Source organism: Euprymna scolopes, chromosome 24 (assembly GCF_053919585.1).
Source record: "Euprymna scolopes isolate OS-2025 chromosome 24, ASM5391958v1, whole genome shotgun sequence".
Classification (NCBI taxonomy): domain Eukaryota; kingdom Metazoa; phylum Mollusca; class Cephalopoda; order Sepiida; family Sepiolidae; genus Euprymna; species Euprymna scolopes.
Window position 1 is genome coordinate 108,259,352 of NC_136505.1, and position 17,013 is coordinate 108,276,364.

Here is a 17,013-nt window from a genome sequence, read left to right on the forward strand (position 1 = left end):
TAACTTTCTAGAGCCCACATTCTTTGCATCAGCCTTGACAATGATCTCAATGTATCTATTCCAACTCATATAATTTAAGAATTTTACGCAATAATGAGTGACGAGTGCAAGTTATCCTCAATTCAGTTCCAAAATTCATGCAGATTCAAGATTTCGACGAGGTGCACATGAAGATCAAGGATTCCGACGTCCGAAACGTCGTTAGAATAAAATTCCAAAGGAAAACAGTAGTCCAAATGGTACAATAAAAAAAAAAACAACAACAAAAAACAAAAATCGATAAATGTTGATATGGCGTTTCCCATACATACCAACTCGACTCCGATGTGAATAGACATTCATTTTTCCCTGCTGTTATTTTTTTTTTTTAAGCAGTTAAAAATGTACTTTTTTCGTTTCATTATAACGGAGCGGCTGCAAGTCTTTGAAAGGATAACAGATGCTGTGATAAACACAACATCCGCAAAGCGTACGTACAATAAAAAGTAAGATAAACGATAACAATACAAGCAGAATAAAGACAAAGATTGCTGATAAGATCCAAGAGTTGATTTACGAACAGAATCCTTGATACACATCAAAATCAAAATGGCGTCTTCAAGCATTATACGTTGTGTTTTCTAAGGCCGTTATTGTGACGGGCAAAATGGGTACTTATTGGGCGTCATTGTCTGGCCGTAATGAAACGATATATGGTTACTTATTTAAACGCCAGCTCTATTTGTCAAATTTTACACTTTATAATAAAAACAAATGCCTGTAGAATCGACGTTGCCCGGGGATGACTAAGCATCAACGAATGTTCAAGACTTGTAATACTTTTCTTGTTATCGAAATCGATGAATTCGCACATTTTGCAACTAAATCGATTGATTGCCTGCTCTAGTAGGAGATCCACCATGGTTCACTAAGAAGAAGTTTTACTAGTCCTCCCGCAGTGACTTATTCCAGCATACATTGTAGTCTACATTGCACTGTAGAGAACCTACTGTTGATTTTATAAAAGTATTTCAAAGTAATGTCTTGAATAACAGTTTAAAATCAAAATGGTTCAATTGTGCTCTAAAAATAAACATTCATTTCTCAACATGCCACTGTCTTATCAAAGAATCTACCGTTGCTTTTATACATCGGGCCATTCTGCTTGTGCGGTGATAAAACTTCTAAAATGCACATGTGGTGTTAGGCTGTAAAAAGGTGTTAACTATGGTCAGACTCAGACTGTTCCTTCTTTAATCGAATTTTTTTGATTATCAGTTTTCGACACTTAAAAGAGGCATTCCGATACAAACCCTATCTAAGAACACTCTCACTTAGATAAAGTACATTTCTGTGAAATTTCATAAAAATCTGTTCTGCCGTTTCGGAATTTATTAAGAACTCTTTCTCTATCTCTCTCTCTCTCTCTCTCGCTCACACAGAGAGAGAGAGAGAGAGAGAGAGAGAGAGAGAGAGAGAGAGAGAGAGGACCATACGACTTTAGGACAAATTATACCATATTTTATTTGAACCTGCGATTCTAACCATCCTCTGTGAAAAGGAGAGGATTCCCTCCTCTATTTCTCTGGCATGACTATATTATAAAGAATTGAAAATTCCATCAATTCTACTCTGAATCCCTTCGTTAATTGGATTATAAACATTGAATTCACCAGGGAGCTTTTATTCGCAAACAATATCCAAATAATAACTGGTATTCCTCTGACTTCTTTTGCGTTTTAACTTGAACTTCACGAAAACTAATTTAATCTCTACTTCCGGTGTACTTGAATTGCAGTTTCTTATTGTAGTTTTTTTTTCGTCTTGTAATTTTATTCTATTTCAATTTATTTTAGTCGGTATGTTATTTTTATTTTTATTTTTATTATCTTATGTATATTTGTATATTTTTCTAACAATTTGATATTTTTCTATTCCTTATTTTCTATTGTTACGTTTGTTTATTTCTATTAATTTTTTAAATATTTTTAATATATTTTTTTATTCTTTGAATATATTATTTATTTCTTTATTATTTTATAATGCATACTTTGTTTAATTTTTTACCAATATTCCTACTTATGACGTAATCTAATTTGTAATGATACTGTAATCACACATATATGTCCAATATTATTGATACTTTTAATTTTTATATTATTTTCATATTCTATTATTGAAATATTCTACGCTATTTTATTGTTTCCTAATTATTATTCTGTAATTATGCTATCAATATTTATTCTACTTCATAATTTTGTATTTAATGTTCAAATGTTCATGCATTCCATATTCTATTATTATTATTATTATTATTATTATTATTATTATTATTATTATTATTATCATTATTATTATTATTATTATCATTATTATTATTATTATCATTATTATTATTATTATTATTATTGTTATTATTATCATTATTATTATTGTTATTATTATTATTTATATTAATATTATTATTGTTATTATTATTATTGCTATTGTTATTATTATTATTGTTATTGTTATTATTATTATTATTATTATCATTATTATTATTATTATCATTATCATTATTATTATTATTATTGTTATTATTATTATCATTATTATTATTGTTATTATTATTATTTATATTAATATTATTATTGTTATTATTATTATTGCTATTGTTATTATTATTATTGTTATTATTATTATTATTATCATTATTATTATCATTATCATTATTATTATTATTATTGTTATTATTATTATCATTATTATTATTGTTATTATTATTATTTATATTAATATTATTATTGTTATTATTATTATTGCTATTGTTATTATTATTATTGTTATTATTATTATTGTTATTGTTTATATTATTATTATTGTTTATATTAATATTATTATTGTTATTATTATTGTTATTATTATTTATATGTTATTATTATTTTATTATTATTATTGTTATTATTATTATTGTTATTATTATTATTGTTATTATTATTTTATTATTTTTTTATTATTGTTATTATTATTGTTATTATTAATGTTTTAGTATAATTATATTTTTATTATTTTATTATTATTATTTTATTTCATTATTATTATTATTTTAGTTTTATAATAATGGTTGTTATTATTTTATTATTATTGTTAGAATTAATCTTTTTATTATTATTGCTATGTTATTATCATTTTTATTATCGTTATTAATCTTTATTATAATTATTATTATTGTTTGCATTTATATTGCTGTTTTTATGATTGTTTGTATAATTGTTTTTATTATTATTATTGTTATTATGATTATTATTATTGTCATAATTGTTACTAATATTATTGTTATTATTATCATTATTATTATTATTATTATTGCTATAATTATTATTATTGTCATCTTATTATCATCTTATTATTACTGTTGTTATTATTATTATTGTCATTGTTCTTCTTATTAGTTATGTTATTATCATTGTTATTATTATCGTTGTAATCATTGCTTTTGTTATTTTATATTATTATAATTTATATTAATATTATTATTGTTATAATTCATATTATTATCATTTTTTTGATTATTGTAATTATTATTATTATCATTATTATTGTTAATAGTATTATATTTTTATTATTATAGTTATTATTATTATTTTTATTATTATTGTTATTATTATTATATTTATTATTATTATTTTTATTATTATTGTTATTATTAATATTATTGTTATTATGATTATTATTGTCATTATTATTATTATTATTATTATTATTATTATTATTATTGTTGGTGGTGGTGATCTTATAAATAAGGTTTCATAAAATCATATAATATGATGTTATGCTTTCTTATATTTACTGTATATATTTATATATACACTAGAAAATATACACGGCGTTGCTCGATCGGAAAATATGCACAATATTGTATTTTAATTTATTTCAGAAGTTTTATTTATTCTAAATAGAAATACCGAAGATATTAAATGTAACGTTTAATTCTTAAAAAAAAGAAAAATGAAAAAAGAACGGACAGAAAGTGAAACACATGCATATGAACAATTTTTTTCAGTTTTTGTAAAAAAATACTCGAGCTGAGTTGGAAATCAAAACCAAAAGACAAAATAAAATATTCAAAATCGTCTAAGAAACGATCGTACATCAAATATTCGTGTGGTTTGAAGTTTTGGAACACATATAAATAATTCAATAATTTTATTTATCTGAACTTCAACCTGGAAGATTTTCCGGGTGCTTTTAACCACTGGATAATCGGTACAAATTCAGAAACAGAAATCTTAATACTTATATAAACACTACCAGAAATTAAAGCGTGTACTATGCATTTTGACGAATAGTTTTTTCGTTTTGCTACAGTGCTCAACTCACAAAAGATAGTCGAATGCTACCAAACGAGTTCGGAGGTAAAAATATCAATAATAGCGTTTCCCTACGATGACTTCTCTTGGTGTTTTATTTAATGTACTTTGCGTGTGACATTTTTGTCAGGGATATTTTTGTCTTCAAACCCGGTAGAACAACAACACGTCCAATCTTTATCTGGCAAGAGAAGAGCACGGGGGGGGGGCAGGGGGGCAGAGAAATAAAGTCGAAAACACAAAAGAAAAAAAAAGGCTGGTGGAATGCCGTTTCACGTTCTTAGCTCCACCTGGTGACGAGATGTCAGTCAACATGACACTAAAAAAATGTCCGTACCAAATTGGATGATCCAAGCCATTTGGTTTATTTTGCTGCGCCTAACACCTTACCCCTCTCCTCCTTTCTATTTATCACCCTCTCTCTATTCTTTCTGTTCACTGTACCTTTTCTCTCTATCTCTCTTTTTTCTACCATCTCTCTATAAATCTTTTTTTCTCTCTACCGATGTTGCTATCTCTTTTTTCTCTCTGCTCTCTCTCTCCCTCTATTCTCACTCTCTCTCTCTCTCTCTCTCTCTCTCTCTCTCTTGTTGCGTGATTCTATCTCCAGCATGTTCATGTTAAAATAAATCATTACAAATCTGTTGTTGTGTTATTTAAAGCACAGAGAGCTGCAGGTGTTAATCGGATTACCCAAATGAGGAGCGGAGGAGAAAGTTCGGAAGAATTTCTGCCATTACTAAATTGCAGAGTTTAACCACCATCGACCAACGGACGAGTCTACAGGGCACGTACGCGTAGTACGATGATATACGGAAGAGAAACAGTTTTTATTACTTGTTTTGATCGGACTATTGTTATCATCTTGAGTGTTATTTGTACAGTGTTTCGGATGGTGTAACCCTCGACCTTCGTCAGGCATGATGGTCGCCACCTTGGTATAGAAAAGAGAAAAGTTACTGGCTCCATATATGTCTCGTGTTCTTGGAGTTGTTTTTGTCTTTTTTCGCCTCCCCGAAGTGACTTAGTCCACAATGCATTGTAGTCTACATTGCACTTTAGAAAACCTACTGTTAGTTTTATAAAATTATTTTTTTATATATATATATAATGGCTTGAATTAAAGTTTAAAATGCAAAAGTCAAGTATCATACTTCAATAGTGCTATACATTCTGAACACGCCCCTATCACATCAAAGAACCCAGCGTTTATTTAATAGGCCTGGCTTTAATGTTTGTGCGGTGATAATTGCTTTAATTTAAGTTTAAAAAGAAAAAGTCAAGTATCATGTTGCAATTACCTATAATATAAATCTCACCTGTCTGTTTAAATGTATGTATGTATGTATGTATGTATGCATGTATGTATGCCTAAAACTTTCGACAGAGGCAACTGGTTTTCACAAGATCCATATCGTTTTGAAGCGCGACCCTTCGGACGACAAATATCGAAAAATCGGCCAAAAGCAGTAATTCCTTCACCCTTAGCTGGGCATTTTTCTACAGGGAGGGGTCGTTTTTTTTCACCAATGTTTTCGGAATAGTCTAGCCTTAATTTTAATCTACGTCATTTCCGGTTTGACGATAGGAGCAACAGCAAACAAGGCACTATTTTCACGTCATTTTCCCCCTTCGTGGTACGGATTCGAGCCTGCTTTCCTACTACCACTTTTTTTTGGCTCAACACACACCTCCAAACACCCGGGCAACGCCGGGTTCCCAGGCTAGTGCTTAATAAAGATACATTCATTTCGAACGCACCTCTATCATTTCAAAGAGCCTTCTGTTTATTTTATATATCGGGCCTTTCGGCTTGTGTATTAGGTTGTACAAAGTGTTAACCTTGGTCAAAATCACCTGTTCCTTCTGTCATTAGATTACTTCGATTATCGATTATCGATAGTTATCGAAGACATTCTAATACAAAACGTAAAATCATTGCGAAACACATAAAGTGCCTTAGTATGAAAGTTCATAAAAATTGCCCCAGCTGTTTTCGAGTCCATATGGAACAAACTCGTGCACACACGCGCACACAAAGTTCCTTTTCTATATTTATCTATCTATTTACTGTTATATAAAATATTATATGTATGTATGTGTGTGTGAGTTCCTTTCTCATAGATTCCGAAACGGCTGAGCATATATTTTACAAACTTAACACAAAGGTAATTTATATGTTTGGAAATGTTCTTATATAGTTTTTGTACAGAAATTAATCCGATAAGTATCGAAACTCGAAAGAGTCCGCTCCTAAAAACAGTCTTTCTTTCTTATAGATAAAAAAAAAAAATTACAGAAGAATATTTTACGTTACACCGGCAAAGGAAATAATAACATCTCAAGAAAACATTTCTTCTTAAAAAAAGCATAATTATTGAAATAAAAAAAAAATATAGCTCAGTGGTAGAGCAGATTGAACGATCCCGTGTTCAAACCGTGGAGTACCTCAGATTTTAATTTTTTCTTCATGATGATTTTAATTTACGAAAAAAGAAAAAGGTACTATTTAAAATCGCCGCAAAGTATTTCTTGGTTTCTGTATTTTGAAACAAAACAGTAATCAGTAGTGTCTTTCCAGGAAATTCATCGTCAAACCTAAATATCAGCTGACATGATATTATAAACAAAGAAAGACGGGATTTAATGCACGACATTATCATTATTGTTTTTAAATTTTTTTTGTGAATTCGTTCATAGGGCAAATTATTCCTCGTAAAATATAATGAACAATAGGCGATGGCTTCTCTGATGACAGGAGTCCAGCTAGTATATATATATATATATATATATATATATATATATATATATATATATATATATATATATATATGAAATTTATTGCTGCGAGTCCAGAATAAATTTACATATAGTTTCCGGTGTCTTCCTAGCGGAAACAATATGTAAATTCATTCTGGACTCACAGCAATAAATTTCCTACATACTGCTCTGGCTACACATTGAGCACTCTAATCCGGTTGTTTTTCACCACAGATGATATATATATATATATATATATATATATATATATATATATATATATAGAGAGAGAGAGAGAGAGAGAGAGAGAGCAAAAAGAAAATCCGCACTCGTAATTATTTCCAAAACTGCAAATTTAAGCTAAATTTTATGTAAATGTTTAAACAACCTATACCTCATTTGATTCGCCTTTTATTCCTCTAGAATTTCACCTGTTTATATTTGAATTTTAATTGTAAATATTCTAATGTTAACCTCAATTTAAAAAATAACTACAAATTGAGGAGGCAAAAAAAACCCCTCCGCACAACGGAAAATTGTTATGTAAATATAACTTTAGAACATTAATGCAACACAAATACAACTGGAACACAATGAACTAGTTAATATTTAGTAGCATAGCCCTTCTGTCATTTGACAGCCTGCAATTGTTTTGGAATTCTTGGAATTAACTGCTGCAATACTCCGACCCACGGGAGCGGCACCCGTAAATAACCTACATGAAAGTTTATTTCAAACAAACATTTGTCTACCATTTTTATAGTGCTCAAACCACTTGTTTACAAACAAATAGCGAGTCTCGCATTTTTCAGCCAATATAGTAGCGCATTATCACGTTAATTACGCGCTTAATTTAAGCTAATTATGCACGGCATGATCACGTTGACACACCGGTTCTCGTCAGATCACTGAAGTTAAGCAACATTGAGCCTGGCTAGTGCCAGATGGGTGACCATTTGGGAATTATAGGCGCTATATGCGCTTTCCACTTATCTCGGCATTGTTTCCAGTCGTTCTGAACCTCCACTTGCCACTGGTATTTAACATTGTCGACTATTATTATATATATTTTTTTAAAAAACAGTAATGCATTTTCCGAACTCAATATTTTTCAATCTTTAAACTTTAAAAATCTATCAAAATTTTTTTATTGATTCTATTTTGACGATATTTTCAGGGTCAATGTAAAATTTTATGTTCTTTCTAATAAACCGAATATAATATTTTAGACAAACGTTGTTTTTTAAATTCACGCCCCCCCATTTTCAAGTGTATATTAAAAAGTAAATAATTAATTTACTCACCGAAAAGTAAATAATTAATTTACTCCCAAATTGAAGAGAAAAGGTCAATAAATAATATATTCAAATTAAAAAAAAAAGCAAAAAACGTAGTGTTTTTTAGAATTTTACCTATAAAGTTTGAAGTTTAAAACCTTTTTTTTTAAACCGCGTTATTTGTTTTTTCTTTTTTTTCATGGAACCTTGGTCCTTGCTCCTTTAATTGAAAAACAAAATAGGGCTTGAATTACATTTTTCGGTGAGTCATAAGCTTGGGAAGACAGGGGGTCGAATAATTCACGCCTCCCATTTTGAAATGTCTATTAAAAAGTAAATAATTAATTTATGTACCAAAGTCTTATATATAACAAATTGAAGAGAAAAGGTCAATAAATAATATATTAAAATTTAAAACAAAAAAAAAGTACTGTTTTTTAGTCCGAAGTTTAAAACCTTTAAAAAAAAACACCTTTTTTTTTTTTTTTTTTTTTTTTAATGAAACCTTGGTCCTTGCTCCTTTAATTGAAAAAAAAATTAGGGCTTGAATTACATTTTTCGAGGAGTTCTAAGCTTGGAAAGATGGGGTTGAATTATTCACTATTTTCACGAAATTTCTGACACACCTACTGAATGACGGTTGAGATTATTTACGACAGTACTCTACCCAAAGTGTGTGTGTGTGGGTGGGGTTCACATAAAATATTAGATTAGTGAGTTGCAACTGTTTCTGCCACCGAGTAGACATACAACAAAAGGAGTATATAACTTACGCATATCTAATTACATATTTTCACACGCTAATCTGTGTTTTCCCACGGCTGTTATTTTTTTTATTGTTCATTATTCAAACATTTATAAACTGACAAACTAGAGCTCCATGATGAAAGCCGGAAAAACGAGACCTAGTTTCTGTGTAAGCCGGCCGACCCGTCAACACTTACTTACTGGTCAGTCGACAGTCATTCTCGTCTTTTGTTATTGCTATGACAGTGGCGGGAGGGAGTGAACGCGCCTCGAGGCATCAGTAATTGGCCGCATTTTTTTCTATCAACGACTTGAAAAGATATGGAGGTTGGCGAACAGATGAAGAAAAGTCATTCTCATTATTTTATTTATTTATTTATTTTACCTCCAGCCCAACCTAAACAGCCTTGAGAAGACGGTAAGACTATAGACTTTCCAGTATTTAACAGAGAGGCCAACAATCGAAAAATGGGGGGGAGGGAATCAAATCTATCTATCTATCTATCTATCTATCTATCTATCTATCTATCTATCTATCTATCTATGTCTTCCTGTCTGTCTGGCTGTGTGTCTGTGTACATTTTCCTTCCCAATAACTCTGTTAATTTTAAGTTTACAGACTCGGAATTTGATATAGAGGGTACTGAGATTTGGGAAACTCTATGCGATAGGTTTTCGGCCAGAAATTTGGCTGTTAAGGGGTCAAAGTTCAAACATTTGACCTTTGAGAACTCTACCAAACTCCTCCGACAATTTTAGGTCTAAACACTTGAAATTTTAGATATAGGTTCCTAGGACATGGATCTAACTTAATTGTGTAATTTGATCCCAAAACAATAAATGTTAAGGGGTCGTAATAGGTGTCAAACTTAAAAAAAATTTATCGTTTTTTTTTTTGCTCAGCATAAACCTCCAAACAGCCGGGCAACACCGGGCATCCATGCTAGTATATCTATAAAAGTGAAAGTGTCTCTCTGTGTGTGTATGTGTGTGTGTCTGTCTGCCTGTATACATTTCCTCACACAATAACTCTGTCAATGTTTAGTCTACAGACTCGAAATTTGATATATAGGGTACTAAAGTTTGGGAAAATCTTTGGAATTGGTTTTCAGCCAGAAATTTGGCTGTTAAGGGGTCAAAGTTCAACGATTTGTCCTTTGAAAACTCTAACAAACTCCTCCGACAATTTTGTGTCTAAACACTTGAAATTTTATATGTGGATTCCTTGGACATGGATCTAACTTAATAACGGCATTTAAGCCCAAAACAATAAGTGTTAAGAGGTCATAATAGGGGTCAAAGTTAAAAAAACATTGACCGCTATTTTTTTTTGCTCAACATGCACCTCCAAACACCCGGGCAACGCCGGGCTGAAATACTAGTAACAAATAAATGCAACAAAAGGCAGGATAATTTACTCTTCTACTTAGCTTGATAAGTTGTTAGTGTTTTTATTTAATGTAAAATGTTTATTCGGTTTGAAAAGTAAGAATTGTTGAGCGTTAAACAGGCACACACAAAAAATAAATAAATAAATAAATAAATAACCGCGTGGTATCGCAGGTCTTTGAAATTGCGAAAATGACTTAAAAATATTAAAAATACTGTTAGAACCCCAGCAATTGAATGCTCCAAAATAAATATAACCGAAGCCAGGATAAGTTACTCTTCTACCTCCCGGGGTAAGTTTTGTGTATTTTAACTTAACTTTCATTCAGTTCGAAAAATAAGTAGTGCCGAGTTGTTAAGTTAAACCACCAAAAACATAACCGACAACAATATGCCGTCCTTGGAGTGTCATTAATGGCCTTAAACTTGAATAATAAACAAAATAATGATAAAGATTTGCCCAATACGTATTACCGATACACTTTTTGCTTAATTTCTATCAATGTTTAGTTTATTTTTCATAATTTAAAGATAATCTAGAATTCCAAGTTGAACGTCTTAATGCCGGCCATTTTTTCTAACTTACCATTCGACACTGCTTATGTTTGGAATTCAATAGACACGTATAAATATATTAAAACACAAAAATTTATCCAAGTAGGTAGGAACGCAACTTACATTTGGTAACACTTATCTGTAAATCTATAAAAGTGAAATTGTCTGTGTGTGTGTGTCTATGCATGCACATTTCTCTACCAAACTACTCTGTCAATTTTTAGTCTACAGACTCGAGATTTGGCACAAGGGGTATTGAGATTAAGGAAAATTATTTTAATCGGTTTTCGGACAGAAATTTAGATGTCAAGGAGTCAAAGTCCAACGATTTGACCTTTGAAAACTCTACTAAACTCCTCCGCTAATTTTGGGTCTAAACACTTGAAATTTTAGATGTACGTTCCTTGGACATGGATCAGAAATTTTAATTTTATTTGAGCCCAAAACAATAAATGTTGAGATGTCAAAGTTTGTATCAAAGTTAAAATAAAAATTAATCTCTGCAGCCTCTACGGAATTACTCAGCCAATTTTTGGTCTAAATATTTGAAATTTTTCATAAAGTGTATTCAGACATAAAGCAAGCTTTTTAATAGGATTTTGGCCGAAAATTAAGCTGCCAATGGTTCAAAGTTCAAAAGATTTTACCTTTGCGGTCTCTAGCAAACTACTCAGTCAAGTTCGGATCTAAATATTTGAAATTTTATATAAATAGATATGTAATGTAATCAGTTTTTGGACGACAATTTGGCTGCCAAGAGGTCAAAGTTGAAAGATTTGACCTTTGCAAACACTACCAAACTCCTCAGCCAAGTTAAGGTCTAAACACTTTAAATTTTAGATGTAGGTTACCTGGACATGATATTTTCAGATTCATACGCTTTAACGATAATGGCTATCAACGCTCCAATTTTATTTTGCCTAGTTGCAGTTAATGACTCATTCCTTATTTATTGTTTGGTAAGCTCTTAGAGCTGACTTTTACTTCCGGCCATAAATGAACGACATGAAAATTACTTTGGATCATTCTACTGCTTTAGAATTTACCTCATCTCTACACAATCATGTGTAATGTAGAAATCATCATGTCGAAATACCGCTTCATCATGACTGATGAGCATCTGCTCGAGACTCCATGTTTTGACAAGCTTTTGAGTCTGACATTTACTCCTGATCCGAAATGGAACACGTACATCAAATCCATTGTCAAGATCACTGGGAAAATAGTGTGATCCTTCTACCATTCCAGTAGATATCTCACTGCTGATGCAATTCTCTATAAGGGTCAGTTGCATCCAAAGATGGAGTACTGTTGCCACCTTTGGGCAGGAGCTGCTAGAAAACAACCTATCCTGCCCTGAAAGAGTTCAAAATTGACCTTGTAGCTTAGTAGAGGATGCCCTTTTCTCTTCCCTGAAACCTCTTTCCCACAGAAGAGGCGTTGCGAGCCTGTCTCTGCTTTATAAATTTTTTTTTCATGGCAAGTGTTCGTCTAAACTCAAATCTGTTGTCTCCCCTGTCCAAACTTTCACGAGAAACACTCTTCTAGCCGAAACCACTATCAATAATTTTCCCCACTTTTTATCTGTTCCTAAACCTCAACGTAGATTCCATGAACAAAGTTTCTTTCTTAGAACTACACGCCTGTGGAATTCTGTTGTTGTCCTGCTTTCCAACTGATTACAATATGGTCGTCTTCAAGTTAAACGTAAACAAATTCTTGATGAGTTGTCCCCTTAAGTAATCCAATTTACCAAATTTTCCCTACCTACGATTACTACGATATGTCCCCTTTGACTATTGTACACTCATTAACCCTTATCCTCGAGTGACCTACGGGCCTTGATAAGTGATGACTCCTATGTAAAAAAAACATAAAACAAAAAAACAAACAAAAAACTACTGTCCGGACTATGATTCCCTGACTAATTCCATCTAATGCAAGTCATCAGAGTAAGTTAATGACAAAAAAAAATATGGACAGAGCTGCATTGTGCAATATATGTTTATGCAATAATGCAACGTACACCTGCATATAATCTTCTATGACATAAATCTTCTATTATATAAATAAATGTATGTATGCTTATATGTACGGCACAATCACGTTGACACACCGGTTTTCGCCAGATCACCGAAGTTAAGCAACGTTGAGCCTGTCCAGTAACAGATTTGTGACTATTTGGGAAGGTTAGGCGCTGTATGTACCTTCTGGGAAGGTTGCGCGTGGGGCCAGCACCCTCACCCAGTAAAAAACTCCTCGCTACAAAAACATCTACAATAAGTTGTAGATGGCTTATGTCCCTTGGGTGTATGTTTATATGTCCGTCTTAGACTTTCGACAAAGGCGACAGACTTTCACGAGATCGATATCGTTTTAAAGATCAACCCTTCGGACGACAAATATCAGGAAAATGTCCGAAAAGATTAATTCCTTCACCCTCAACAGGGTACTTTTCTACAGGAAGGGGTCGTTTTTTTCGCCGATATTTTCGAAATTCATCCCCTTATTTTCGAATGTCTAGCTTAATTTAAACCTACGAAACTTCCGGTTTGGCGATGGACTCAACAGCAACGACGTCAAGTTTTAACATTTTTTTTCACATTTTTTTCTTCTTTCGCAGTACGGGTTCGAGCCTGCCTGCCTACTATCATTTTTTTTTTTGCTTAACACTCACCTCCAAACACCCTGTGCAACGCCGGGCAACACCGGGTACCCAGGTTAGTGTACATATAAAAGACAGTTACAATACATTTATAAATAATGTGTTTTGCATTTGTGGTGGGTAGAAGATCATTTAGACTTAGTCCTGTCATAAGTAGCTTCCATGCTACAAAAGTGTGGTCACCCCTGGTTCAGATGTTATGTCAATTTTGTTTTTACGAAACCGGTCCAACCTGGGCTGATTTTGTTATTTTGTGTAATATATAGTCGTAGGATTTCACAATACTGAAGGTATATGCAGTTTCACAATTATAAAAAATATGTGTGTGTGTGTGTGTGGGGTGTGTGTGGAGTGTGTGTGTGTATGTTTATATATGTGTGTGTGTGTGTGTGTGTCTGTGAGTTCGTTCCTCATAGGTTCCGGAACGGCTGAGCTTATTTAAAAAAAAGCTTAAAAAAAGATAAGCTCAGCCGTTCCGGAACCTATGAGGAACTCTCTCTCTCTCTCTTTCACACACACTCACACACACACACACACACACACACACACATACACACACACACACACACACACTTTTTTTTATAATTGTGAAACTGCATATACCTTCAGTTTTGTGAAATCCTACAACTATATTACACAAAATAACAAAATCAACCCAGGTTGGACCGCTTTCGTAAAAACAAAATTTCACACAAAAATAATTTTATGTCTGGCAGTGTTCTTAGATATGTTTTATATAGAAATTCATCCGATAAATATCAAAAATCGAAAAAAATCTCATCTTAAAAAAAGCTTTTCTATCTTATAGATAAAAAAGAATAATTTTTACAAAGGAATAGTTTACGTTACACTGACAAGTGACATAATAAAATATTAGCAAATCAATAATTCCTAAAAAACATATTTATTATAATCTGGAGATACGAGGGGCGTGCAATAAGTAATGCGTCTGACCCACTTCCCATAGCAGTAGAGCAACGAAACTTGGCACAGTCTTTCTCTACGTAGGAACCACCCAGGGTTATGCATTTCTCCCATCCTTTGATGCAGCTCTGGAGACCGTTTTTGTAGAACACACTACGTTGGTCCTCCAACCACGACGTAACTTCAGAAATCAAGTCTGCATCATCTGGGAAATGTTTTCCTTTCAAAAACAACTTCATGGCTGGAAAGAGGTGAAAGTCAGAGGGTGCAAGGTCAGGAGAGTAGGAAGGATGGGGAAGGATTTCATAACCACACGCCCGTGCTTCTGATCTGGCGACATGCGAGTTGTGGATCGGAGCGTTGTCCTGCAGGAGGAGGGTACATTTGCTGATCTTGCCCCGCCTCTTGATTTTGATAGCTTCCCTTAATTTCCTCAAAAATGAAGCATAATAGGCTCCTGTCATTGTGGTACCATTTGCCAGGAAATCTGTTATCACTACTCCGTCCTGATCCCAGAAGACTGTGAGCATGACCTTGTCAGCGGAGGGCTGCACCCTTGCCTTCTTTGGAGGTGGTGAGTCCAAGTACTTCCACTGCATTGACTGGGCTTTGGTCTCTGGATCATAGTGATGGACCCAGGTTTCATCCTGTGTAATCAGTCTTTCGAAAAACTAGGACTCCTCTTCTTGGCTATCTCCAAATTCATCCTCGAGCACTCGACGCGTTCTCGCTTCTGGAATGTGAGTAACCTGGGAATCCATCTGGCAGATACCTTATGCATATGCAAATGGTCATGAATGATAGTTTCCACAGACCCTGTACTAATCTTGACATCTTGGGCTATTTGGCGAATAGTAATGCGCTGATCTTCCAAAATGGCAGCCTCAACTTGACGGACAGATGCCTCATCAATGGCAGAAGGGGGGGGGCGACCAGGTCTGGGAGCTGTTTCCACAGACTTCCGGCCATGTTTGAATTCACGATGCCAGCGTTTTACAAGGTCATATGATGGGGCATTATCACCATAAGTTTCTTTCATTTCATCAAAAGTCTCATGTGGTGTGCGGCCTTACAAATACAAAAACTGGACACTGCTCGACATTCAACAGACTCCATTTCACACCTGACTCAGTTAAAACACCTGTAAAACAGAAACCACATTTAGTTCAGAGCTGTAATTTGCCACATTACCCCTAGAGATATAACTCACTACGCATACAAAATTTCAGCTAGATCAGACAACTAGAAGTGGGCCACGGACATTACTTATTGGTAGAGCATTCAACTACAGATCGAATGATCCCCTGTTCAAGCCCGGTGTACATTACAATTTAATTTTAATTTTTTTTATTTATGAGTTCAATCAACGATAAAAGAACAGATACCATTTAAAATCACCGCTAATCATGGCTTCGTTTGCATATTTTTAAACTAAACATTAATCAGAAATGACTTTTCAGGGCATTCATCGTTAGGAATAAATATCAGCTGACGTGATATTGTAAACAAACACAGAGAAAATTTTATGAACAACATTATTATTAATTTTTTAATTTTTGATTTTTTTTTTTGCGAATTTGTCTACCGGGCAAATTATTCCTCGTAATATATAATACTAGCATGGGTGCCCAGCGTTGCCCGGATGTTTGGAGGTGTGTGTTAAGCAAAAAAGAAAAAAATGGTAGAAGGAAGGCAGGCTCGAACCCGTACCGAGAAGGAGGAAAAGAACCGGGAAAAACGTGACATCTTTGCTGTTACGACCACCACCAAACCGGCACTGACGTAGGTTTAGACTATCGGAAAGAGGAGATGGCTTTCGAAAATATCGGCGAAAAAACAACCCCTCCCTGTTGAAAAGTGCCCAGTTGATGGTGAAGAAATTAATTTTTTTAGCCAATTTTTCGGTATTTGTCGTTTGAAGAGTCGAGCCTCAAAACGATACTGATCTTGTGAAAATCCGTCGCCTCTGTCGAATTTTTTAGACAAACATGCATACAATCATTTATATATATAGTAGACAAACATACATACAATCATTTATATATTGGTAGCTCAAATTTTCGATAACTTTTCGATAAATAACCTGAAAAGGCTTTATATGCCGTAAAACAAAAACAACCAACCAACCGATGGTGAAAAAAAAATCAAATATGTCGCAATAAATTAAAAAAAAAAGTTATCTGTTGTAAGCGAATCTGTTCTTGGCCTTCGGGCCAGGATCAAAGTGTAGTATCTGTTCCGGCAGATGCTGCACTTAAGATAATTTGTACCAGTCAATGGAGGGGAAACCCTCTATACTGGGACAATTATTATTTTTGGTAACCAGAGTGCCCCCTTTTTGCCTACTTTTAGGGGAGCTGGTTTT

General features: G+C 33.1%; 1 long non-coding RNA gene across 2 annotated transcripts in view; it reads right to left on the reverse strand.

Annotated features, from left to right (window-relative positions):
* LOC145246899 (uncharacterized) overlaps window positions 1-17,013 on the reverse strand; it is an 838,675-nt gene that overhangs the window by 56,749 nt on the left and 764,913 nt on the right. The window lies entirely within an intron of this gene.